Source organism: Trichosurus vulpecula, chromosome 5, assembly GCF_011100635.1.
Source record: "Trichosurus vulpecula isolate mTriVul1 chromosome 5, mTriVul1.pri, whole genome shotgun sequence".
Lineage (NCBI taxonomy): Eukaryota > Metazoa > Chordata > Mammalia > Diprotodontia > Phalangeridae > Trichosurus > Trichosurus vulpecula.
In genome coordinates, this window is record NC_050577.1 from 57,892,659 (window position 1) to 57,919,734 (window position 27,076).

The 27,076-nt window shown below is 37.9% G+C and overlaps 1 protein-coding gene and 1 long non-coding RNA gene across 4 annotated transcripts in view; one reads left to right on the top strand and one right to left on the bottom strand.

The window, feature by feature from the left end:
* CACNB2 (calcium voltage-gated channel auxiliary subunit beta 2) overlaps nucleotides 1-27,076 on the top strand; it is a 178,256-nt gene that overhangs the window by 93,517 nt on the left and 57,663 nt on the right. The window lies entirely within an intron of this gene.
* LOC118850032 lies at nucleotides 17,675-19,411 on the bottom strand. Its single transcript, XR_005010452.1, has 2 exons — nucleotides 19,297-19,411; nucleotides 17,675-17,734 (listed from the first exon to the last, which is right to left on the bottom strand). It is a non-coding gene; the product is annotated as an uncharacterized LOC118850032 (long non-coding RNA).

Genomic DNA, 27,076 nt, shown 5'->3' on the forward strand with positions numbered 1-27,076 from the left:
TGGAGGTTTTTGGCCGTTAGATTGAAAACACAGCTTTGTGTGGGTGGGCTCCTGTGCCCCACAGGGGGAAAATTCACAGCTTGGAACAGATTCAGTGGGAAACAAATCCACAGAACAGCCACCTGTTAAGCACTAGCAGGACTGATAGGAAATGATAGATTATCCACCAGATTCTAGGAGAAAGGTCAGATTGCTATGAGGCATGGTTCCCCATGTTTTATTCTTCACTGGCTCTTTTCCTTTCTCTCCCCACCCACAGTCATCATCTCATCAACCTTCTGCCTCTCACAAATACACAAAAGTAAATCACTAAATTTTCATTGATGAATTTAGACAAGTTTTGAGACAACTGAAATTTCTGTTTTTGGAGAAAGGAAGATGATTAACCTCAGGGTTGGGGTCAGCCTTTTGAAAGTTGGTTTTATTTTCTCTTCTCTTTCTCCCTTTCTCCACCCTCCCTACCCTCTCCATTGCTTTCTCTTCTCTTCTTTGCCTTCCCCCTTCATTTCTTCTTTCCCTTGCCTTCCTTTTTTAAAAAAAAATAAAAGAATAATGTGAGAAATTGAAAGCTGATAAATAAAAATCAGTCTTCTTTCTGTGTGATATACACACATGCGCATATAAATATGTTTGCTGTCAGATGGATAAAATCCTGTCAAGGTGGCTTGGATTAAATGAGAGTAGGTATCAGAGTTAACCTGCAGGTTCATACCAATATCCAGTTCATGCTCACAGGATAGCTACTTTTTAGCAGGCCTCAGGGTCCCCCTTTTAGAGGGTAGTCAAGGCTGCAAATGCTTAGCTATTCTTCCAATACAATGTAGTGACCACTTTCAACCTTTGACCCAGAAAGCAGAATTTTAATTCCTAGTTCCTAATCTAAAGAATGAAACATTGGGAAAACATACTAAGAGATTTCAGATATAGTCTTTTCCATATATTCCACAATGTATATGCAAATATTTTAAATATTTTAAATTTTTAAAAGTGAAAAAAAAGAAAATTAAAATATTAACTTTTCTCTATTTTGTGCTCCAGCCCCCACCCATTTGGGAGTAATTCCCTTTCTCAGGTTGCTTCTTTCAATACCCCTAAGAACAAGAAATTCAAAATGTGATCACTTCAGTTTGTATTAAAATGTAATTAAAATGAAAAGAAAAGGTAAAATTCTCTTCCACTTGAGCAGAGAGACAATCGCCTCTCTATGTTTCCTATTTTTTTCCTTACTAAATCTTCATTTAAGAAAAATCCAATTGTAGTTTCATTAAAAAAAAACACAGAAGAACATTCATTGTCCCCTCTGGGGTTAAAATAATGTGAGAAGGGTCAAGAGTTTCCCCCATTCCTGCCCCAGGCTCACTCTCCTAGGAACAGTCTTCAAAACTAGTTCGTGAGAATGGTTGAAATAATCTGAATATTGGACCATACTCAAAGTATTTCTAGATAGTAAGGACTAGTCAATATTTGTGTTTCACCTACGAAAGCCTTAACGGACTCAGGGTCACATTTCCCCTCATAAAGTATAGAGAAGAGTTTTGTGGAGTAGAGCCTTCCAAAAAGATAATTTAAAGAAGATATATTTTAGAAGTAGAGAAAAGCTACCTTTTAAATTCTTCTGCTGAGAAAAGTTTAGCATAAAATATAAGTTTAGTCAAATTTGAGTTAGCCCAAATCATACAGAGGAAAGAATACTGGTTTCTGGAATCAGCACGTGTGGGCTCTTCTATTTACTACATGTCACTGACCTCTCAAAGTGTCAGTTTCTTCATCTGAAAATGAGGTTGGATTACATGACTGCTTGAGTCCCTACCAGTTCTAAATCTGTGATCCCCTGTCCTTACGTATTACCTTGGCTATATTCACTTTTTGTTACATCACTGGAACGAAAATGGTTCACGTATTTCCATGATGGTATTTTAAGATGGTACAGTCTCATTTCAAATTATCAAACCTGTAAAGGAAAAAAAAGTAGGAGAATGTATTTTGTTCAAACTCTTCTTTTGATTAACGACAGAAGGTTTAATCTAAACTTTTTAAAATAATTTTATTTTTGGTGAAACAAGAGTAACAAAAGCCCTCTACTGCCATTTCCAAAAATTAAAAAAAATTAAGAAAGTTTTCTTAGACAAGAAGTAATCATTGAAAAGGTCTGTTAAACCAGAAATGTATAGACTCTGTTTCTTTTGAAGTACATGTGGCTTAATAATCAGCAGAAATGCTGCTTGCAAAGCATATTTAGGGTTTTACAGAATCCGAAAGAACTGCAAAAATAATCAGACACCTCATATGTTCAGGATGTTCCTGGGACACCCATGCCTTAGAGGTGCCAAAACAAAGTGAGTGTGTATAGCTGAACCAAACCAAAGGACTTTATTATTTTTAACTTGTACATTTAAAAAGAAGAGAAATGTACAACAAATCTTTAGGATACAGAATCCAGAAATCAGTGTCTACAAAGGAATAAATTCTATTAAAATTACCACGAGAAGACAAAAATAATGGTGACCAATTAGTAAGTTTTCTAAAGAAGATTTTCTGATCAAAAGCAATTTCTGAGGCTTGAAAAATAGTATAAAACTCTGTCATTATGTATGCTGAAACTACAGCCTAAAACATGTTCTTTTGACATACCTGTAAACCCAATAAAGAGAGGAGTCATAGTTTTTTTAAAAATATCTTTGGAATACAGGTTCTTAGTCTCTTTTGTGTCATGGACATCTTAGGCAATCTGGTGAAACCTAGGGACTCTTTCTCAGAATAATGGTTTTACAGTTTGGCACTATACCCAAACAGCAATAAAACTACGAATGCCTTTTTTATCCAGCAATTATATCCCAATGAGATCAAAGGAAAGGGAAAAGGACCTATATGTACAAAAAAATGTTTATACCAGCTCTTTTTGTGGTGGCAAAGAATTGGAAATTGAGAAGATGCCCATCAGCCAGGGAATGGCTGAAGAAGTTATGATTGTGATGAAATGCTATAAGAAATGATGAGCAGGATGGTTTCAGAAAAATATCTGAAATCTTATGTGAATTAATGCAAAGTGAAGTGAGCAGAACCAGGAAAACATTATACAGAGTAACAGCAAATATTGTAAGGATGATCAGCTGTGAAAGGCGTAACTACTCAGATCAAGACCATGTTCTAAGACAATTCTAAAGAACTCATAATGAAAAATTCTATCCACCTCTAGAGGGAAAACTGATGAGCTCTAAATGCAGATTGAAGCATGTTTTTCTTTGTTTTCTTTATTTTTCTTGTTTTGTGTTTTCTTTTGCAATATGGTTAATATAAAAATATGTTTTGCATCACTTTGCATGATTTGCATGACTATAATTGATATCATATTGCTTGCCTTCTCAAGGGTGAGGTGAAGGGAAGGGGTGAGAGGGAGGGAGAAAATTTAGAATTTGGAATTTTTGAAAATGAATGTTTAAATTTTATTAAATATAATTGGGAAATATTTAACAAATAAAATAGAGGTAAAAAGAATAATGTTTTAAATGCACCAAATAAACTACCAGCTATTACAAAGGAAGCCAATTACTTTGAAATAAATGTATTATTTTTCCTGTCCAAATTCACTGGACTACCCCCCCTCCCAGGTATCTATCCACAGACCTTTTGGGAGTCCATTGACCCCAGATTAAGGATCTCTGGACTAGACTGAAAACAGAAATATCAACATGACACAGTCTCATATTATTCTAATAATTGCTGAATATTAGCTGCTGAATGAATATTAACCAGCATTACCTTTCAGTGGTCCATTTTAACAAACTCAGAGCCATTAATTTGGAATCATATCATCATAATGTCCAGAGAGATCACTCTACAAAGAATAACAATAAACAACAGATACAGTGAAGAATTCATTATACTTATTCCTCCTTTGGAATAAATTTAGAGACTTTCAGAATTATGCAATTATGGTTTATTGAGGTTTTCAGAACCTTAAATCTTGACAAAGTGGCATTTTCAAACAGGAAATGTAATAGATACTGGAACCCAAAGGCAATATGTAAAATTGTAACCTGGCACTACAGTATTAGACAGGAAAAGTGAGGCTTGTAAGAATCATTAGCAACGTTTATGTCAGCTGAGAGAAAGATTCCAATGATCTTAGGAGGTGGAAGATTGGGAGACAGAAGATCTCAGAAATGGAGAAAATACTGAAAAGCTTGGAAAAACCTATAAAAACATTTGAGTATTATGGTACACAACATGCCATGGATCTGGCTTCTAACTCAACCTTTCTTGCCAAGTTTTCAGTTCAGTTTTTTGGGAGACTTTTTCCCCCATGGGAATAGATCTGTGATTGTATGATGGAAGTCAATGAGAATATCAGTCATTTAATTAAATGTCAACTCTTTACTATTATGACACTTGGTGCCGAGTGAAATGCAAAAGAAATATGAGACATGTCCAATTCCAGCCCCCTAGAAGCTTATAATCTTGACTAGCAAGACTTAAATATTTTAAATAATTAGGCAACAAGTCCTAATAGCAAGGGCTAAATTGCACACGTGAGAGATGATAAGTGTAATCACACTCCCAAGAACAGAGAAATCCTATGGAATAGAGTTTCTGTGTGTAAGGTCACCATGGAAGTCTTCTTGGAGAAATTAGTACTTGACCTGTACCTTAAAGGAAAGGTGAGACTAGAAAAAAGCAAAGAGGAATGTTTATTAGATACATAGCTTTGCAGAGTGTTTACAACCATTTAGACTGTAATAAACCTTTTCCATGAATTGAGATAAGAGATAATTAAGATATTCAATTTCTGAATTCAGATGAATTATCATTTGATATAACTGTGTTCTAGAGTCATAGAATGTTAGGTTTAGAAGGAAACCTTGATCAATCATCTAGTTTTCAGTCCAGTGAGGAGGCTGTGTTGCATAATGGTTAAGTACTGGGCTTAGAGTCAGAAAGAAGTTTTTTGTTTGTTTGTTTTTTAAGGATGAGGGAAGATCTGGAAACATTTGTAAGCCAGTGGATAAGAAAAGATAGAAAATTGAAAACCGAGAAGGGATGGTGGAAGGGGCAGGCTCCCAGAACCCTCAGGCCATGTCATCAAAGTCAAGAATTGAGTGGTTGGCCTTTAGGAGAAGAACCAGTTTCTGCTCTTAAGGGATGACATTGAGGTGATTTTGAGTGTACAGTTGGAGAAAAGAGGGACCTTGTGACAGACCTTGGGGTTGTTTTGTTTTTCAGTGAAATATCTTTCAAGGTTTTATGGCATGATTCTAAGTATAGAAGCACAGATGAGGAAACCAAAACCCAGAAAGCTGAAATGATTTGCCTAAGATCCCACAAGAAGTTAGCAGCAGCAGAGGGCAATATTCTTTGCATCTTTCGGAGGCAAAATGGACCAAAAATTAATAGCTAGCAACTATTTAATGCCCAGCAAATGTGTTTTGTAGGTCCTCTAGCCATGGTAGGGATGAAGTAAACATCACAGCAGCAGAAGTGTGATGGTCAGTATAGGTCATAGTAGTACTGTAACATGACTAGTCAGAGTCCAGAGTCAGATGGCTGGAAGGGGTTGGGGCTTCAGACCAGCAAGCCCGTGTGGGTCACAGCAGGAGGGCAAGGCCTGGCCAGAAGTGATGACAGAGTCAGCAACATTTGCTGCAGAATGGAAAGCCTGTACGAGCAGGGCTGGTTGTCTCACAGAGGGAAGTCCCATGTGGGTTGTGGGCTTGCATCTGAATATTCATTCCCGATACCTGCCTGCCAAGCCTGCAGAGAACACATCCTTGTGTTAACCCTGACTTCACTGTGGTCCCTCTGGATGGCTTTCAGAGGAGAATTAGATCTACTAGTGGGCCTCACTGCCATATGACGAAAACTGGTAGCTTCACTGAAAACTTAAGCAAGTATCTATTGGGGCAAATAGGTTTCTCTAACCCGGGAAATAGTTGTCTCCATTCCCCCTCTGAAACCTTGCTGTAAGGAAACAATGCCTCATTAATATGCTAGAGTTCTCTGAGGGGGTAAATAGATACTTAAACAAGAAGAGAAGTGCCAGCTCTTCAGTGACAGATAGACACATTGGGTCAGTTTCCAACTCCCTACTCTGCCATCTTGTGACACTTTATTGTAGTAAGGGGTCTTCTGTTCCAGAATATGATTAATTTTTTTCTTCCATTTTCAGTCTGGGAGAATGGGTGAGAATAAAATAACACTGAGCTGTAGAACAGACAGGTCCCCACCCCCACCAGAAGTGGACCCCTAGTTGGCAATAATCTAACTAGAGATTCACAGAATCTTATCGTTGGAAAGAATCTTTAAAAAAAAAAAGCTATTCCATTCCCCTCTTATTACAGATGGGGAAGCTGAGGCATCAAGAGGTTAAGTGATTTGTAGTGAGGTCGTAAGTTAGTGACAGAGTCAGAATTTGAACCCAGGACCTTAGACTCTAAATCTGGCATTTTTTCCACTCTCCCCTGTGTGTCCTCCCTTTTCTCCAGAGGCAGATGTTGCATGTGAAGACATGGGTATCCACAGCCACCATGACTGTTTGAGTACAACTGTCCTTGATATTTACTTCTTAATTTTCTCCTTTTATAGATTGACTGGAAATCATTTGGGGGAGAACCCAAGAGGTATAGAGATTTTTTATTTTATTTACATTTTAAAAAATATTACGGACACTTTCAAATTACCCCCCACTTCACATGATGTCTATTGAACAAAGTATAACAATTAGGCAATTAACAATACTGTGACCTCATTTGAAAGGACATGCAATGTTCCACATCCATGGCACTTACCCCCACTACTGTTTTAAATTTTTTTTAATGAACAAAAATCTATTTCCTTCCATGTTCTCGCTCCATTGAGGAAAAAGAAAATAAAAAGTTTTAATAAGTATGTGTAGTCAAGAAAAACAAATTCTATCAGTGGCTATATACAAATACATCTATGTCTCATTTGGTACCCTTGATCCATCACCTCTCTATAATGGATAACGGGTTTCGTCATCAGTCCTCTGGAATCATGGGTGGTCATTGAATTGATCAGATTCACAGTTGTCTATCTTTACATTGTTATTTCTGTTTTCTAAATTGTTCTCCTTGTTCTATTCATTTCATTCTTCATCAGTTTATAAAGTCTCCAAAATTGTTCATTCTTATAATATTGAAGTTATGGTTTCTGTTGACTTCACTCTATCAGTTTGTATGAGTCTTTCCCTGTCTCTTTGAAATCATCTGTTTGCTTGTTTCTGACTGCACAGTAGCATTCATATACCACAACTGATGGACTTCGTTTTAGTTTCCAGTTTTTTTTGCCATCATAAAAAGTCTCCTGTAATTTTTTTTACATATTGGGCCTTCTCTGATTTTATTGATATATTTGGGGTATAATCCTAGCAGTAGGATAACTAGATCAATGCTAAAAAATAATACCATGTACATACCAAAAAAAAGGAGCCCGACATGCTTTAGTAGTTTCCTCAAATGGAAGTTTGCCCAGTCAGTGAAATCAGAGACCCCATGCCTGTCCGTATCCCTTGTTTTGCTTTGGGCCAAAATTTGGAGAGTATCTGTTGAAATTAGCCTAGCAAGGTTTTTCCATAAACCACATTAGCACTCCCATTTGCTGTTTGTTTCTGCAATATAGAGAGAGAGAGAGAGAGAGAGAGAGAGAGAGAGAGAGAGAGAGAGAGATCAAATTTTTTTCTACTTTGTCCCAATTAAAATGTAACAGGTATTTCAGAGTGTCTGATGTGGTCATTTTGCTTCCGGCTTTGGTATTTGTGGTCATGATTAATATTTTTAAATTATTCTATCATTTTTAGTTAAGTATTAAAGAGCTATTGGAAAATTGGACAAATTTTATTCCTTTCAAGTCAGTCAACATGGCAGAAAATTGTCTGACAGCTGCCACAGTCAGAACCTGGGCAAATTACTATGTCTGATAGTTTATTTTGAACTGTAGTGTTTATAGTTATGAGTAGAGTAGCAATTTGACCAAATTACTACACTTAATTCTTTAAAGTGGTTTATATTTTAAGGAAGAACATGGAACATTTTCTTCTCTAACTACACATGAAGCTGCATGGACTAAGCAGCCTCTTCTGGGGAAGGAATGATTCAAAGCCTGTTTCCACGGCTTAGCCTTTCTTTTTTTAACAGGTCTACAATTAGAATGGATCTTAGACCAACAACCTCATTTTCTAGATGCTGATTCTAAGATCATAGATACAGGGTTAAAGACCATGTAGTCCAATTTCCCCATTTTGCACATGAAGAAAAACAGAGACCCAGAATACTTAAATGAATGACTTGCCCAAAGTCACGTAGATTATAAACATCCATCATGGTGGGGTTTGAACTCATGCCCTCTGGTTGCACAGCCAGGGCTCTATTTACTGTACCACACTGCCCAGGAGAGGTGACGTGACTTGCCCAACCTAGCAGGGCAGGCTTTGGATGCAGATTTCTTTATTCAGAACCCAGTACTCTCTCCACTATCCTATGCTGACTCCAAAAAGAGCTGATACTTCAGTGCACCTTTCTGCATTATCTCATTGTAGGTCTATAGCAACTCTGTGAAGGTAGGCACTTGCTTAGTACCTCCCATGACATTTAGAGCATTCTTCTTTTTATTAGAGTCATTCAAGTATAGGTCTTGACCCACCTCGCCTTCCCCCATCAGACTCTCCACTCCTTGACATGATATTATCTCTTTTACATATGAGGAAACTGAGGATCAGGGATGTTAAAGTGACTTACCCAACAATCACCCTAGTAAGTGTAAGAGGCAAGGTTTGAACCTAGATGTCACCTGATGCCGAGTTCTGAGTTCTTTTCAGCACACCACTGTCTCTCCATGTATAGTTCAACACAAATTGATTCAGATTTCATTCATTAATTTCACAAATACTCTTTGAGCATCTACTGTGTGCAAGTCACTGTGAGGGGATATAAGGATGAATAAAACATGGTCGTGTCAAGGAAATTACAGTCTAATAGTGGGAGGGTCAAGACTTGTACACATATATAAATAAATAATATATAAATATAAATATATATATAATATATAAATAATAAAAGGAAGCATGCTATGAACATCAGGACAGGTACCAAGCCAAGTGCTGGGAGAGGTTCAGAGAGGAGATATTTTTCTGGAAGACAATGGCAGAGAAGGCAAAATGGAAGAGGGACTTATTTGAGCTGAGCCTTGTATAGAAAGCTGGAAAACAAAGTTGGGGCCCAGTCATCACCAGCTAAAGAGCTTAGACTCACTTTGCTAATTATTCTGTCTTCATGCAGCTGCTGAAGTAATTTTCCAAATGCCCAGGTTTGATACTGTCAGTTCCTTGCTCAAAAATCTTCAGTGGTTCTCACCATTATCTATGAGATAAACTATAAACTCTTTACCTTCATTCTATGCCTTCTAATTTAGCCTTTCAGATTTCATATTCTTCTCCTTTGTGGATTCTACAGTTCTAAGTTAGATTCTAGAGTTCCAAGGTGGGTTCTAAGTGGATTCTAGAATTCTGAGTTGGCTTCCAATTGGGTTCTAGAATTCTAAGTGGATTCCAGAACTTTAAATTGGGTTCTTAGTGGAATCTGTAGTTCAAAGTTAGATTCTAAGTTCTAAGTTGGATTCTAAGTGGGTCCTAGAAATCTAGGTTGGATTCTAAGTGGATTCTAGAGTTCTAGGTTGGATTCTACAGTGGTAGGCAATATTATTTAGTAGAAAAAGCACTGGGTGAGGGAGGTCATAAGTTCAAATCCTCCCTCTGTTGTTTACTTTGAACCAGTCACTTTACCTCTGTGGGAATTCAGTTGAAAATAAGAATTCTTAGTGACCCTGATTAGTGTTGTTTCAGACACTCTCTAGCATTTGCTCGGCAGCCAGGGAATAGGTGTAGAGAATGCAAGTATAGGCATGCCTCAGAGATCTTGCCGGTTCAGTTCCAGATCATCACGATAAAGCGAATATCACAAGAAAGCCAGTCACGTGAATTTTTTGGTTTCCCAGTGCATATCAAAGTTATGTTTACACTAGACTGTAGTCTGTTAAATGTGATATAGTATTACACCTAAAAAAAGTACATACATTGAAAATACTTTATTACTAAAAAAATGCTGATCATCATTTGAGTCTTCAGCGAGTCATAATCTTTTTCCTATTGGAGGGTTTTGATTCGATGTCGATGGCTGCTGACTGATCAGGGTGGTGGTTGCTGAAGGTTGGGGTGGCTGTGGCAATTTCTTAAAATAAGACAACAATGAAATTTGCACAATCAGTTGACTCTTCCTTTCACTTAGACACTTAAGAGACTAGGGTTATTTGGCCCAATTTCAATACTGTTGTGTCTCAGTGAATAGGGAAGCACAAGGAGAGGGACAGAGACAAAGCAATGGCCAGTTGGTGGAGCAGTGAGAACCCACACAACATTTAAGCTCACTGTCTCATATGGACATGGTTTGTGATGTCCCAGATCATCATAACATATAAAATAATAATGAAAAGCTTGAAATATTGTGAAAATTACCAAAATTTGAGCACGTGCTATTGGAAAAATGGCACCAATAGACTTGCTTGACCCAGGGTTGCCACAGACCTTCAACTTGCAAAAAATGCACTATCTGCAAAGCATAATAAAGCAAAGCGCATTAAAACGAGGTATGACTGTAGCAGGATTTACCTAGGATTGAATATAGCAATTTGGCAACAGGAAATAACTACCTGATCATAGAGCACCAGTAAAAAGTAGTATTGAAAGAGCCTGACCTTATGGTCCACAGTGACTCAGTGATGGAAATGGAAGAATGTGAAAGGGCTTCGGGACTGGAGTTTGTGTTGAGGGTGAATAACAGGTTTACCTGAAGAGAGGGAATGTGAGAAGTGAAATGTAATGAAGTTGTGACTAGAAAAAGTATTTCAGAGTTTGAAACCTTTGTGGGGAGCAGTTCTGGGCAGTAATACAGTACAATGTATGACCATGATGGTGGACGACAGGTGGAGCAGAGATGAAAGTCTTTCAAATTTATGAGACCAGGGAACTTTGAGGTTGTGTGTTAAGTAATCAGTAGAGGTGATACCAAACAAAGAAGGTTAAAATTGTTTTTAAAATTGCGAAGTGCAACAACGGTGAGTCAGATGTTAAACTCATTGACAAAAATGGGAGAGTATCTGGAAGTCAGTAAATAAACCAAGCAAGGAGTATATGTTAGGCACTGTGCTAAGCTTCAGGGATATGAAGAAGGGCAAAAACACTAAAACAGTCTATTCTCCCTAGGAGCTTACATAGTGAAAAGAGTTAATAAATGCATAGTGTAGACTTTGAAAGAGAATAGGGTAAGTGATGATGACAGAATGAGTACCTGTAAGATGCTGTCTGTTCCTCTTTGCTCAAAGAACCAGTCAAAATGGAAGAAACATAGACCTCAAAAGCGGAGAGATTTTCAAAAAGGTTTTATTTGGTGGCTTTTATTTTTACAAGTCATTTCTTAATACGCCATTCAGTCATTGAACTGTCCTTCGAAACAAAGAAAAATGGCTGAGTAAAAGCAGTTGATGGAGCCATTGAATCTAACAGCAAATACAGCATTCTGCAGCCATACTCCCTCACCTCTATAAAGAGACAGTAGAAAAACATTTAATTCCACTCTCACATGGATTGGGATTGGTCTTTTTATACTTCATCAGAATTCAGTCACATTTTAGGATTATTATATTGTGGGAATCATTGTGGGGTAGCTAGGTGGCGCAGTGGATAGAGTATCAGGCATGGAGTCAGGAAGACTCATCTTCTGAATTTAAATATGGCCTTAGACACCTACTAGCTGTGTGACCCTGGGCAAGTCACTTAACCCTGTTTGCCTCAGTTTCCTCATCTGTAAAATGAGCTGGAGAAGAAAATGACAAACCACTCCAGTATCTTTGCCAAGAAAACCCAGGTGGGGTCACAAACAGCAGGAAAATGACTAAACAACAAGTCATGGTGGATATTGTTCTTCCAGTTCTGTTTATTTATTACAAGTCTTTCCACTCTTCTCTAAATTCCTCATATTTGTTAATTTTTATAGTTCAATGTGCTTTAAAGTTATGTATCACAATTTGTTCTCTTGATAGATATCAAATTTATTTTCAGTATTTTGTTACCATAAAAAGGTACTGAATTGCAATTAGTTTCACATATGTGTAAAATCTTTTACCCCCTTGGACTATATGGTTAGTAGCTGGAATATTTTATTAATGTTTTTCTTACATAATTCCAAACAGCTTTTTAAAAAAGGCTATGCCAATTCACTACTTGATCAATGCTGTATTCATGTGCCTATCTTTCCATAAACTCTCCAGCATTCCCTACTTCCATCTTTTGTCTTTTTTGCTAGTTTGGTGGGTCTGAAAGTGAAAGTTCAGGGGTTCTAATTTGGATTTCTTTTATTACTGATTTGGAGCATTTTTTCATATGATTGGAGATTGTAGTTTTTCTTTTGAAAACTGTTCCCATGATCTTTGGATATATATTTTGAATGATGTTTCTGGGTCTATATTTGTGATAATTCCATATATTTCTTAGATATCTGATTTTTATCAGAGACATTTGATGCAAAGATTTTAAGAGAAATGCTCCCATCAGGCTGGAGCCAAATTTCTATTAGGTAATAGGAAACATCTATTAGGCAATAGGAAATCCTATTGTGGAACTGGTGGAAAATAAGGGGAGTTTTGTCACAGAAAAAAAATATGTAGCATATTATTTAGCATAACTGACTGAAAATGACACTTTAAGGTCCTTTTTTAAACTTTCATTTGAACCTTTGTCTTCCTTATTCTAAAATAAGATTGTCAGATAAGATTTTTAACACTTAAATGTATTTTTGCATTCTTTTAAGATGATATTTGTAGAAAACTTGACAGAAAAGTAAAGCCTAATATAATCTCCAAAGTATATTCAAGGCTGATTTTCCTCATTTAGATTTCTGTGCCTTTACATAATCTTGTTTCATTTTTTCTTTCAAGATTCATCTCATGCGATTGACCAGTAGGTAGAAAATGTTGAAACAAAAACGACACCTGGGAATAAACAGCTCAGATAAACTGGAAGTTAAAGAGACATGGCCAGAGGGCAAACTTTTCCTTCTTTGAAGCATCCTTGGTTTAGCTATGATTAAGACCAATAGCTATGAAAGTTATTATCCTCTGACACTGGGACTAGAAATAGAAAAGGTGGAGGCACAGATGATTTGTAGTTTGTGGAATAGTTCACATATTTTTTTTAAAAAAAAAAGAGGCTTTCTCAGTTGCCCTCAAATTGTCACACTTCCTTGAAAACTGTATGGTTCTAACCATGCCACACTGACATTTTTTCGAATTGTGTGTGTATATGTTAAAAAAAATAGTGGCAGTTATTTGACCCAGTGGATGCTTTTGGATTTTGGAATCAGGAAGACCTCAGTTCAAATCCTCCCTCAGAAACTAGCTAGCTATGTGACCGGGGACAAGTCACTTAATCTCAGTTTGCCTCAGTTTTCTTATCTGTAAAATGGAGATTATAATAGTACTTACTCCACAGGGTATTTGTGAAAATCAAATAAGATAATGTATATAATGCTTTTTGCAAATCTTAAAGTGCTATATAAGTGCTAGTTATTTTATTTATATAGATATATATGTATATATACATAACATTATATAGGTATGTGTATGTGTGTATATCTGTATACACACACAAATAAATATACACACATATGTATTTTTACAGTCATAGGACAAAATGCACATTTCAGTTACTCTTTGGTGTTTCAGGGCAGTACAGCTGTGTTTCTTGTAGACATGGGGGTCAATGTGTGATAAATGTGCTCACATCTTTCTCTAAAATATACACTTCAAGGTCAATCCAGATTTTTGTTTTTAATTATATGCATTTTTTGAGACCAGGTTTCTGTATCTCATTCAGGCTAGAAATGTAGTGGCTACTCCCATGGATGGAAGCTTTGACTTGCTCCATTTCCAACTGGGGCTAGCTTGCCCCTCCTAAGTCATCTAGGTGGTCCCTTGCCCCTAGGTGTTGCCATATTATTGCTGGACTTGGCCCTACTGCAGCTCAAACCCCCTGAGCTCAAGAGATCCTCAGCTCCTCAGTAGCAGGGATTGCAGTCGTTAGCCACTATGACCCACTTAGTCCAGGTTTATTAAAATCAAAGAGCTGGAAAGGACTCCAGGAGCTCATCTGGGTTATCGTCCCATTGCTCAGAAGGACTGTTACATGTGTGCCTCTCCAAAGCTTCCTTTGGCACTCAATTCTACTGTTACACAAGGTCCCCTGGCCAGAAGAGTCTTTCTAAGGCATCTATCCAAAATCATTGCTCTTTTTAGCCTGAGTCCATCTTTCCTTAGAAAATAGCTGGCTACCCTTTATATATTACTCTTTCCCAGTCTTGAAGAAATTTAAAAAATCTATCCCTCAGTCTTGCAGTAGTTTCTTTTCTAGACCTCCTGCTCTACCTTTTCATTGTTATGGAAAGTTTTTCCCCCTCTAGACCCTATTTCTCTGCATCTCTCAAATTAAAAATGCTCCTGAACTGACAATAGTACTCTGAGGACCAAGTATAGTATGATGATTACTATGCAGGCCCTACATGCCATGTTTCTCCTTATAAAATTTTTGCCTTCTTTTTTAGCTCTGCCATATTGCAGATTCACAGGGTGTAAACTGAGGGGGGAAGAAACACTTCTTTATATAACTTGTAAATTTATCCCTTTCCTTTTGGTGGATTAGAGCTTCTCAAAACAGTTTGATCTTTTTTCCCTGCTTCCTCACATTTTTAAATCCATCCTCTTTTACTGAAGCCCCTGAAAACCAGCTTGTTTAATGTGAATTTGCAGATAGGCATCGGGAAAGGTCAAGAAAGGCAAGCATCACATGAGACAAGGTAGTCCCAGTGTGGGGATGGTGTTCTAGAAAGGATCCAGTTCTTAACCTGAACAACTCATCACGCTCATCAACAAGCACAATCAATACTTGTTATACTGGTTATGAACTCCATCCCCTTCAGAGGTTCTTTGCCAAGCTGTGGGGGGAGGGGAAAAAATGTGCACACGCGCACACACACACACACACACACACACACACACACACTTGCCCAGGGTCACACAGCTAGTAAATGCCTGAGGCCATATTTGAACTCAGGAAGATGAGTCTTCCTGATTCCAAGCCCAATGTTCTAACCAGTGAATGGCTGGCTGGCTGGCTGGATAGATAGATAAATTAGATAGACAGATAGACAGACAGACACACAGATAGATAGACAGATAGGTAGATAGGTAGACGGTTGTTGCTTCTGAGAAGTTGCTTCCATTTTAGCTGCTGGAGCCAGAGACTAGTGTTTTGTGTCTGAATGGTGAGAAGCCAATTATATTTGGGTATTGGTGTGGCTTAAGAAAAGATGAGGCTTCAAGTCAGCCCAGTCATAAGGAGCTTTCCCAATGACTAGCTGTGATGAACAGTGGAATTTATAACAAAAACTGGCCTCTCATATCTGGGGGTGGGGGGGAAGGGTGTCTAGACAATGGTTCCTTTGGCCATTATCTACTGCTAATGCTCACCTGCTTTTGTTTGGGTTGGGTCTGCAATCGTCCATTGAGAATTGGAAGGGATTTCAAGGGCTATTTAGTCAAACCTCTTCATTTTGCTGATGAGGAAGTTGGAGCTGAGAGTGGTTAAGGGACTTGACCAAGATCACACAGGTAGTAAGTGTTAGGGTCAGGGTTCAAACCCAGGTCCTCTGACTCCAAATTTTTACACATGAGGGCAGTGAAGATCAGCCAATGAGAAATAATGTGTTGAGGAAGGAAAAATTAAAGAAACCTCTAAGACAGTTTTTAAAATTGTATGTTCCCTTTCTGAGATATGTATTCCTAATAAAAACTCTGAACTTTGCTTCCCCTTTGCTGTGCCCGGGGAGTGATCACAGAAATACCTGGCTCATTCTCCATCTTTCACTTGCCCCTAAGCTTGAGACTACTTTGGAGATGGGAGAAGAAGGTGTGTTGGGAGGTAGTTGGCCCCGTGGATAGAGCTCAGGCCTGGAATCAGGAAGACTCATCTTCCTGAGTTCAAATCTGGCCTCAGACACTTACTAACTATATGACCCTGGGCAAGTCACTTCACCCTGTTCGCCTCAGTTTCCTCGTCTGTATAATGAGCTGGAGCAGGAAATGGCAAACCACTCCGGTATCTTCGCCAAGAAAACCCCAAATAGGGTCACAGAGTCAGACACGACTGAAAACGACTGAATAAATGTTGGATTTATCTCTGGCTCTTATGAGTATTGAAGAATTGAGGTAATGGAGTGTGTTAGAATGTGTTCTATCCAGAATTGTGCTGAACCTATTCATTATGGTTATGATTCCATGATTATCATTATTATTATGATAACCACAGTTCTCTTTTCCTCAGGATTCATAAGAGATTCGTAGTATTTTGGAGGCAAGAGAGACTTTATAAAGCACATACCACTTCCATTTTACAAATTCTCAAGAAGCTGGGCCTTAGAGAGGTCAAGTCCCTTGTTCAAGGTCACAGAGCAGGGTAGCAGCAGAGGGGAAGCTAGTCACCGAGTCACATCCAGCCACTCTTCCCCATGCACAGAGCTGCTTCCTTATTTGACAGTTTTGCCCAGGACCAGTCCTGGATATTATGGAAATTACCCTACTTGAAATAAAACTAGTCAAATCCCATTTGTGTCCTGTGACAACCTCAAGAAGTAGGACTGAAATCTCATTTTCTTTTTTCCTTACATTTACCTAGGGGAGTTCATTTATGGCAGACCCTGTTTCCCAGAATACTTTCTGGAAAGTTAGATATGTGCTATATAGTTCTGTCCGTCTCCCTCTCCATCTCCCTGTTCCTGTCTCCTCCTCTCTCTCCTCTCTCTCTCTCCTCCCTCTCCCTGAGCAGCACAAACTGGAATGGATCTGTTTTCTAATCAAATGATCAAGAGTATTTTCCTCTTTTATCTGTAAATATTTCTTCTTGTAACTTAGTCCATCATTTCTATGACTCTGAAAGTACCAAGGATTATGACAATCTTTTTAAAAAGAAAAGAAGTTCTTTGAAGATAAACTTCAAAAGAGGATCTAGGACTGAGACATCCCCAGAGATGGTTGAATCCCAGACTTAAATCTAGGATAAACCTTAAAGGTCATCTACTGTACCTCCGTCCTTTTCTAGGAAAAGAAACAGAGGCCTAGAGGAGAAGTGACTTCCTTATGGCTACAGAGGTGGTAAATGTCCGAGGTGGAATTTGAACCCAGCTTTTCTAACATCAAATCTAGCTGTTTTCCTCAGCGTGTCATAAAAATATGCCTGATATATAGAGGACTCTTGAAAAAAATGTCCAGTTGTTGACAAAATAATATTAGATGAACTTTGGAACTGCACTTTTTTAAATGAAATTTTACTTTTTAAATTAACATTTATTTTCTTTCCTATCTCCTTCATTGCCCTCCAAAAGAAGAAAATATGAAACCCTTGTAACAAATATACATAGTCAAACAAAAAAATCCCACATTGTCCACGTCCAAAAATTCTGTCATAGTTCGTATATTGAATCTGTCACCTCTCTGTCAGGAGATGAGTAGTATTCTTTATCTTCAATCTTCTGCAATCGTGTTGTTGCTTTTTTTTCTTTTTTTTGTTATGAACAAGATCCTAGCTTGCCTGGCTTCTTTCACATCTTAACCAAAGTTCCACTTTCTGCAAAAAAAAATAAAAAAAAAAAATAAAAAGCTTTTCCCAAGTGTCACTAACACTATTCTTTCCCCTCTGAGACTATCCCCAATTTATTCCATATGTCTCTTCTTTGTGCATAGTTGTTTGCATTCTGTCTTCCTTATTAGACTGTGAGCTGCTTAAGAGAAGGGACTGTTTAATTCCTTTCTTTGAATCCCCAGGTTAGCACAATGCCTGGCACATAGATCAGAGAGTCAAATCAGATTACCCAAGGTCATGCAGCTCATTGATGACTGCATATCCAAATCTCCTGACTACTGGTCTTGTGCTCTTTCCATAACAGAATGAAGGACTAGCTGTGCTCATGAAGTTAACCCAAAGCAAACTTGTCCCCGGAAGTGTCCCAAGCCCCCAGCTGATGTCAGTCTATATGGAGTAAGATTAACACCTGAGGGCAGGCAGTTTACTGGGCTTACTTGTTATTCCTTTTCATACACATTGGAGCATTTAACATCATTTAGTTCAATAATAAAATTCAACACATAGATTAGGTGCCTACAATGTACCGATCACTGTGGCAGGCTGAGTAAAGATAGAAATTTAGCTGGAGCTTATAATCCAGCAAAAGGATATGATACAAACCCAGGTAATGATAAAAATGCAGGATAAGTGCATTCAAGAAGTAATATAATATTCCGATATTAAATATGGTTATAAAACCAAGGAGTGTTTCATCTCTTACAATAATTTTGTGTCACTGAAAAACAAATCATAGTATATCTTGTTATAAATAGAGCTGTCAAGCTTAAAAGACTAAATGCTTGATTATGATGCAATAGATTGATGATGATTGTTAGAGATATGCACTTTGCAGAAATAAATATAATAACTAATAATCATTATCACAAATTAGCATTGACATAAGGCTCTAAGGTTTGCAAAGCACTTTACATATATTATTATGTCTGATTTGATTTGATACACACAACAGCTCTGGGAGGTAAATGCTATTATTGGTCCCATTTTGCAGATATGGACCCTTGGGCAAACAGAGATCAAGTGACTTGACCACAGGTCACACAGCCAATAAGTAGCTGAGATTGGATTTGAACTCAAGTTTTCCTGACTCCAAGTGCAGTACTCTTAACTACCGTATCACCTGTCCCAAAGAGAGATGACCATGATTGTGCCCCAAGAGGAATAATCTGATGCATTACTTTTCATCAATTAAAAAATTATTAAATGCCTACTGTGTGCCAAACACTGGAGGAAAAGTAAATGATATTAGTGGTTTTTATTTCCTGGAGTGACAATTTATCATCAATGTTATAATAGAAAGTATTTTCTTATTAAATGGTAGTTAGGTACCATAGTGTCTAACACACAGGCTTTGGAGTCAGGAATGTATGGTTTGAATCCTAACTCAGACCCTCATAGCTGTGTGATTTATTAGCTATGTTAACCTCTCTGTGTCTCAGTTTCCTCATCCAGGACTGCTGTGGGGATTAATTGGGTTAGCATACGTAAAAGCTTTGCAAAATTGAAAAGGTTATATAAATGCTAACAATTATTAGCTATTGCTATACCTGCCAGTCCATGATATGGTCCAGAGTCCAGTACAAGTTAACCAAATATTGCTTAGAAGATATCAAGCTGGCATTCTTAGGAGAAACTGATGTTGGCCCACAGGCCAGTCATTTCATTCACTTTGCTTAGAAAGGAGGAAATGGCCTTTCACGAGCTGAATGAGTGATAGCAGGAAGAGAACACGCTGTCATTAGGACAGTGATAAACCAGAGGGTAATTAAGTCATCTGGTATGACCTAAGAGTAAGAGAAGCCTGGAGGACTAATTAGATGATGAGGTATAGGCCTCATATAGGAAAGGTTTGCTGGGAGAAGCAGGGTAGCAGACTGAGATGGGGGAATGGAGAGAGAATTTTAAAAAAGGTGAAAGAATTTTTTAAGAGGAATAAATGATAACTGGGTAGTTGCCTCTGGCTTACAACCAAGTGAACTCTGTGACAAGAGGTGATTCCATTTCGAACAAACCTTTTAGCTCAGCTAAGAAAACCAAACACCCTTAAAATAGCTCGTAGGCACTGTTCGGAGACTTGATGAAATGAACACGGAGAGAAAGGAAGGGCTGGTGACATTGACTTACATTTTGCCCTTGGGGTAGCAATGCTTTCCACCTACTTATCTTTTAGGAATGTTAAGAAGCTTAAAGCACTAGTATCTGCTCACATACTGGAGCCTTAACCCTTTCCACTCCATAGGTGTGTATAAATATGTAGATATGTAAGTATTCTCTTATTACTCAAATAAGATTGGATCATGCAAAAATATTATTTAAGTAAGGGTAAAGCTCCAAAAAGCATTTGTCTGCTAATGTCATGAAGTCAACAGAATCTCTTTCCATTAGCAGAGTAGGACTGGACTTTAATGCCAGGGAGGGAAATGAGGCATGGCTTAGCTTGATGGTCCATGAAGGATGTTCACTCAGGGTAGCATTTAGGTCTTTTAAGCTTGACAGTTCTATTTATACCAAGACATACTCTGATTTGTTTTTCAGTGACACAAAATTATTGTAAGAGATGAAATACTCCTTGGTTTTATAACCATATTTGTTCTGAAATCTACCTGACCTCTGATTTCTTCCACCTGTCAATTCATTCTAAATACTGCCACCTGATTCATCTGTCTAAGAGACTACTTCATTATGTCAGTCTCACTTCATTAAGAATCTGCCATTCTATTTATTGCCTGTAAAATCATGTCCAAATTCCTTATTGCAATTCAGTAAGCACTTACAAAGTGCCTACTACGTGCCAGGCACTATGCTAGATATTGGGTATACAAAGACAAAAATTGAACAGTCTGCGCCCTTAAGAACCTGACATTTCTTAACCTAGGATTCAAGGCCCTATGTCAACTAGGCCAAATAACTGCCTAATCTTAGGGTTTGTTCTTCTTCCATTACAGACAAACCATTCATTCTTATTTGTCTGGCAGCCCCTCCTACAGTCATATTCTTTCTTTTTTCCAATCTCCTTTGTTCTTTTATTTCCTACCCTTGTGATACTGTCCTCCCTCATTTCTACTTTGTACATTTTTTCAAGATGGATCTCAAGATCCTCCTATTCTACAAACCCTTCCCTAAACCAAATTCAGCCTACCTTTTGTTTAGCCAAAGTGTTTAAACTGTGTCTAAATTGTGTATAATTTCTTTATTACGTGGCATAATGAGAAGAGTACCAGTTTTGGAATCAGAAGGGGTGGGTTCAAATCCTACCTCACATACTTACCACCTGCGTGACCACAGACAATTCATTTGGGCTCTCAGAGCCTCAATTTCTCCATCTGTAAAAAGAGGTGATAACATTTGTACTACCTACCTCACAGGATATTTGTAAAGAAAGCACTTTGAAAGCTATTATGATTGCTTATGTTTTTATGAATTGATTTCTAGTAGTTGCACGCTGTTTTGTGCAACTAAATCATGTTTCTCAAAAGCTTCTGTTACTTGTATATGCCCCGACTACAGGTATCAAAGAGTGGGGCACACACCAATATATGAATTCACCAATTAATAAATGCCTCCTAAGTTAATGAGTGCATTTTAAATTTTCTCACTAAGTAATGGAAAGGGACAGCTGATTACTATTGCTGACATTTGCACTATTATGTGGACAGGTATCCAGATTTTGGTACTTGGGAGATCGTAATGTCTTGACGACAAAAATGTGACTGGGGATGAGTAGGGCTTGATTTGAAATACACAACTCTGTTGGCACAACAGCATTTTTATATTCTGCTCATCACTATTTTTAGTATGAGTAGTGTGTGTGTGTGTATATATGTTTTGGTATATACACATATATTATTATATATGTATATATCATGTGTAGTATATGTATATATTACTAATCCTAGTCATGTGTGTATATAGTCACACACATATATGTGTGTGTATATATTTATATATTATATATATATATATATATATATATTTCCTATAGAACCAAGTGATAAAATTAACTTATTTTCGTTAGCATACCAGTGTTTTATACCTGATGATTGTTACTCAGCATAATTGGTGGATTAAATTGGTATGCTGGGACCAGAAATATGTTTCATTAAACCAACAAATTATGGTTTCATTGTCTTGATAACTCCAATGTTATCAACCATGTTATCAATTCTGTTCTTTCATTTGTTTCTGTGAAATTTATCTTCCAGATGAAGGCAGTTATTTAAGTGAGTTTGAAAGGGGAGGAGAAAAACATCTCCTAAGAAAGCACGTGAATTCCTTTCTTCTTGTTAGAGTGATAATTGAAGAATAAAAAATACTGGGTGTCCTGAATATCATTAGATTGTGGACTTTTCTATCTTATGTGTGAATCTTTTTTTAAAAAAAAAATGATGAAAATTCACTTTGTTTCATCAGATTTTACTGTTGATTTTAATTTAATGAATTCATTCTTATTTTAAATCCAGTAGCACTTAGGTGTTTTGTTTTCAGATTTTGATTGAATCTATTCTTTATATGTTTGCTTTCTGGCACATTGAAATTTAAATGAGTAACATTTTAAGACTCATGTCCTACTGAGACTTTAGAGCTGAAAGAGACCTTGTTGTTCAGTGGTTTCAGTCGTGGCTGACTCTTGGTGACCCCATTTGGGGTTTTTTGGCAGAGTGACTGTAGTGGTTTGCCATGTCCTTCTCCAGCTCGTTTTACAGGTGAGGAAAGTGAGGCTAACAGAGTGAAGTGATTTGCTCAAGGTCATACAGATAGTAAGTGTTTGAAGCCAAATTCGAACTCAGCACTTTATCCACTGAGCCGCCTAACTGCCTAAAGAGGAAAGGAATCTTAGATGTCATCTAATCCAATTCCCATTTTTTACAGATTAAAAAACTGGTGTTCAGAAAAGTTAAGTGAGTTCCCCAGGTCAGTAGCAGAACCACAATTTGAATTCAACTCCTCTCATTCCAAATCCATCAGTCTTTCCACCAAAATCCAACAAATACTTGTTTATATTTAGCAAATTCTGATAAATTTATTCTGCTAACAGTACGATAAGTTTCCTGAGGTAGCTAGGTGGGACACTGGATAGAACACTGGACCTAGAGTCAGTAAGACATGTTCAAATCCAGCCTCAGATGCTTACTAGCTTTGTGACACCAGGTGAGCCACTTCACTTCTGTCTGCCTCAGACTTCTCACCTATAAAATGGAGATAAAATAGCACCTACTCTCAGGCTGGTTGTAAGGATGAAATGAGAATATTTCTACAGCTCTTTTTTTTCTTTTTTTTAATTTAAATTTATTTATTTAACATATTTAGTTTTCAGAATTGATTTTCACAAGAGTTTGAATTACAAATTTTCTCCCCATTTCTACCCTCCCCCCCCTCCAAGATGGCGTATATTCTGGTTGCCCTGTTCCCCAGTCAGCTCTCCCCTCTATCACCCCACTCCCCTCCCATCCCCTTTTGCCTTTAAAGTGTATAAATGCTTATTATTATTTTGCAGAAGTTTCTTTCTTCCTTTTCCAATTAGAAGGGCTTTAAAAAATCTATTCTTTATACTAGCTGTATCCATATCAATCTTCTGTAGGTGTTAAAGGCTGGACTACGGGGGCCTTCAAGGTCTGTTCCAACTCTGGAGAGTCTATGAATGTGACCTGTTTATTACCTTTATGTAAATGTCATGAGACTTCCTAGCCCAGTATTATTGTATTTCTCAAACAGACCACATCCATTTCTTCCCCCATATTTTTGTTCACATTCTTTTCTATATCTGTAATGACCTTCTCCCTCAGCATTACTTGTTCTTTTTCATTCTTTTCTCTTTTTTTGTCTTTTTCTAAACTTTATTTTATTTTAATTCAGGGAGCAAAACAAGCACTTCTGTAACGTGGTATAATGAAAAAGGTGATTGCGCAGGAAACTGCAAATCTACCATGTACAATTTGCTATTCCCTCCAAATATGTCACAAAGTTATCAAGTAAATTTCTTCTTTTTTTCTTCCCTCCCCCACCCCCAGCCTTGAGATGAATAATTTTAGACACACACACACGTGTGTGTATATTATATATGTATATATGTGTACATGTATATATGTACTGTGTATGTATATATGTAAAATTGTCCCATGCATTCTTCTATTTATCAGTTCTTTATCTGGATCAGATAGCCTTTCTCTTCATATGGCCTTTATTTATGATCATTGTGTGTACAAGGCAGCTATCTGGCGCAATGGATAGGATGCTGGAATCAGGGAGACCTGATTCAGTTGTGGCCTTACTAACTCAGTGACCCTGGGCAGGCTGCTTAATCTATACCTGCCTCAGTTTCCTCATTTGTGAAATGAGGATAACAATAGCACCTATCTCCCAGGGCCGTTCTCTTTCCCACTAAGTGCCTAATTTACTCTGCTAGACTCTGAAGTCCATGGCAGGACCACGTCTTTTCATTCGCCAAAGCACCAATGCCTGGCATGGTGTTTTTGCCATGTTACAGAGTTACCTTAGTGCAAATAATTAAGAATTGAATCTACCTTATTTTCTTGAAATATAATGTCACTGCCTTTCAGTCTGCCACTAATAGGCCATTTTGATATGCCCATGGGCTTTCTAATTAAACCCGGTTCATCATCATCACAAAATAAGTTTTTGGTACTTCATATCATCTGATATTCAGACTGTAGGTCATGATGAACCTCTCATTCTACACTGCAGTTGAAACTGAATACTTTGTATAGTTAATATAGAATAGGAAAGAGTGCTATAAAGAGTCGGACCAACCTTTGTATTCTCACTTTTTTAACCCTCCATTTTCATTGATCAGAAGGATGATGATCTAGGACTGCATCATTCTACTATAAGGAAAGGCCTTTGCAAACCTTATAGCACTATATAAACATCAGTTATTAGAATGGTAGAGACAGCATGGTACAATGATTGAAAGAAACTCACATTTGACATTGGAGGCCCTAAGTTCAAATCCTGGCTGAGCCATTTATCTGTGTAGCTTGGAACCAGTTGCTTTATCTTGTTAAGTCTCACTTTCTTTATCTGTAAAATAAGGTTAAACAAAAATGACCTTCTAAGTGCTGTCCAGCTCTAAACCAATGACCCTAGAATTTTGAAGGAGCTTTTGGTCATGGTTGAAAAGCCATCTGAATGTGTCTTGGAATTGTTGATGAACAACTCTTGGAGAAATTTGGCTGACCTCAGAAAGAATTCTGGAGAAGTTATTTGGCAGAGGGAATCTGACCTGGGCTATATCCTTTACTAGGTTATACTCAGCTCTGCAGATCCTACAGTGGCATCCACCAATATATATGTGGTGTTGGTACTAACAGCAGTGCCAGAAAAAATAGACGTCACAATCAGTCCACAAACATTTATTAAGCATTCAGTGTCTGTCAGGCACTGTGCAAAGTGCTGGGGATACAAAAAAAGGCTAAAACACAGTCCTTCCTTCAAGGATCTCTCTTTCTAATGAAACAGAGGAGAGGGGAACCATATGTACATGATATGTACAGGGTAGAGAAAATGTGTTTGTTTTGTTGTTGTTTGTCCATCTTTCTGGAAGAGGACCAATGACATCAAGAGGGTGATGTCTTGACTTACAAGGGAATTGGATTTAAGTGTGGCAGGGCTATGCAAAGTCATCAGCCTCACTCTCTTCTCCAGGTCATCTGGGTCCAGTGCCAAGATATAGATCAGAAAGACTAGAGATGGCCCCAGGTGCAGTGGGAGACCTTGACCTTTTTTAAGCAAAAGTCTTTCCCAGGTCTCAGTTTGTCTGAGGCAACCTCCATTCAGTGATTTAAGGCACACTCAAAATAAATAAAAATCAAAGGGAGAGCAGAAGACCCTCAGGATTTCTGGCCAGAATGGAAAGAAGTGCTATTTACGTTCACTCTGAGCCACCAAAACCCAAACAAAGACCAAGTGAGGCTTGGGCTGGGCCTATTATTGACCAATTAGTGAAAGCCAGAGTAACTGGGGCTTAAAGGTATAGTCAGGTAGCTCCATTTCAAACACAATGGGATTTGTTATAGCCTAGTTTACCAGAGCTATATTTCAAGAAATCAAGAGACAAGAGTCAGTTGTCCCAGTTTTTCCATATTTATTCTATCAGATAAAATGTTGTTGTTTGTCCTTCATTCTCTAAGAGGATCATGACATCAGGAGGGTGATGTCATGACTTGCAAGTGAATTGGATTTAAATATAGGTGAGGCAGGGCTGTGCAAAGTCACCAGCCTCACTCTCTTCTCCAGGGTCATCTGGATATAGATATAGATGTAGATGTAGATATAGATATAGATATAGATATAGATATAGATATAGATATAGATATAGATATAGATATAGATATAGATATAGATATAGATATAGATCAGGACACCTGGAGATGGCCCCAGATGTAGCGGGAAACCTTGGCCTTTTTAAGCTAAGATCTTTCCCAGGTCTCAATTTGACTGAGGCAATGCTCATTCAGTGATTAAGGCTTAACAGGAAATGAGGCAAAAGATGGCCTCTTTTACCGAGTCAAACAAAACAAAAACAAAATGAATGTGGGAGGAGGGCACCCTCAAGGTTTCTGGCGAAAACAGGAACAATTGATATTTACACTCACTCTGATTCATCAGAGCCCAAACATTCACCAAGTGAGGCTTCATCTAGAACCTATTGTTGGCCAATCAATGAGAACCAGAGTGATTTGGGTTTAATGCATGGTCCTTAAAAAAGAAATCTAGCCCATAAACCCCAAGATATCTTGTAAGTTTTCAGCAATCAAAATTTATATTCCTTTGGGCAGAACTCCCACAGGAGGGAGTGATTCCCTATGTGGACAGAGTGAGAGGAGGGAGAGAGGAAAGGAAGGAGGGAGGGAGGGTTTTCTTGGCGAAGATACTGGAGTGGTTTACCATTTCCTTCTCCATCATTCATTGTTAAATGACCAGTGTTTTAGTTGAACCCATGGTTGATCAAACTGTTACTCTGTTTCTCAAATTTGTTAACTTCGTGGCATTTCTATCTAGTGAGGGTTGCCTGTGGATTATGATTTGGCTGAAACCTCTCTCTAGGGAAAGGAATTTTCCCTGAATTTCCACTACATGGTTTCCTCTCTGCCCATCTATTCTGGTCTGACATTTATAGGTTTTTCCTTGTATGGTACTCTTGCAATGTGACTGTCTCAATGTCCTTCACTAAGAGGTAAGAATAGATATCTCTAGTATCTCCTCCCCCACCACCACCCTTCTTCAAGGGAGACTTTAATTCCTGCCAGGAGGGGAAGCTGGAGTTTGAGGCCAGAGGCTGGCCTCTCCATTCTCTGCAGAATGAGAGAG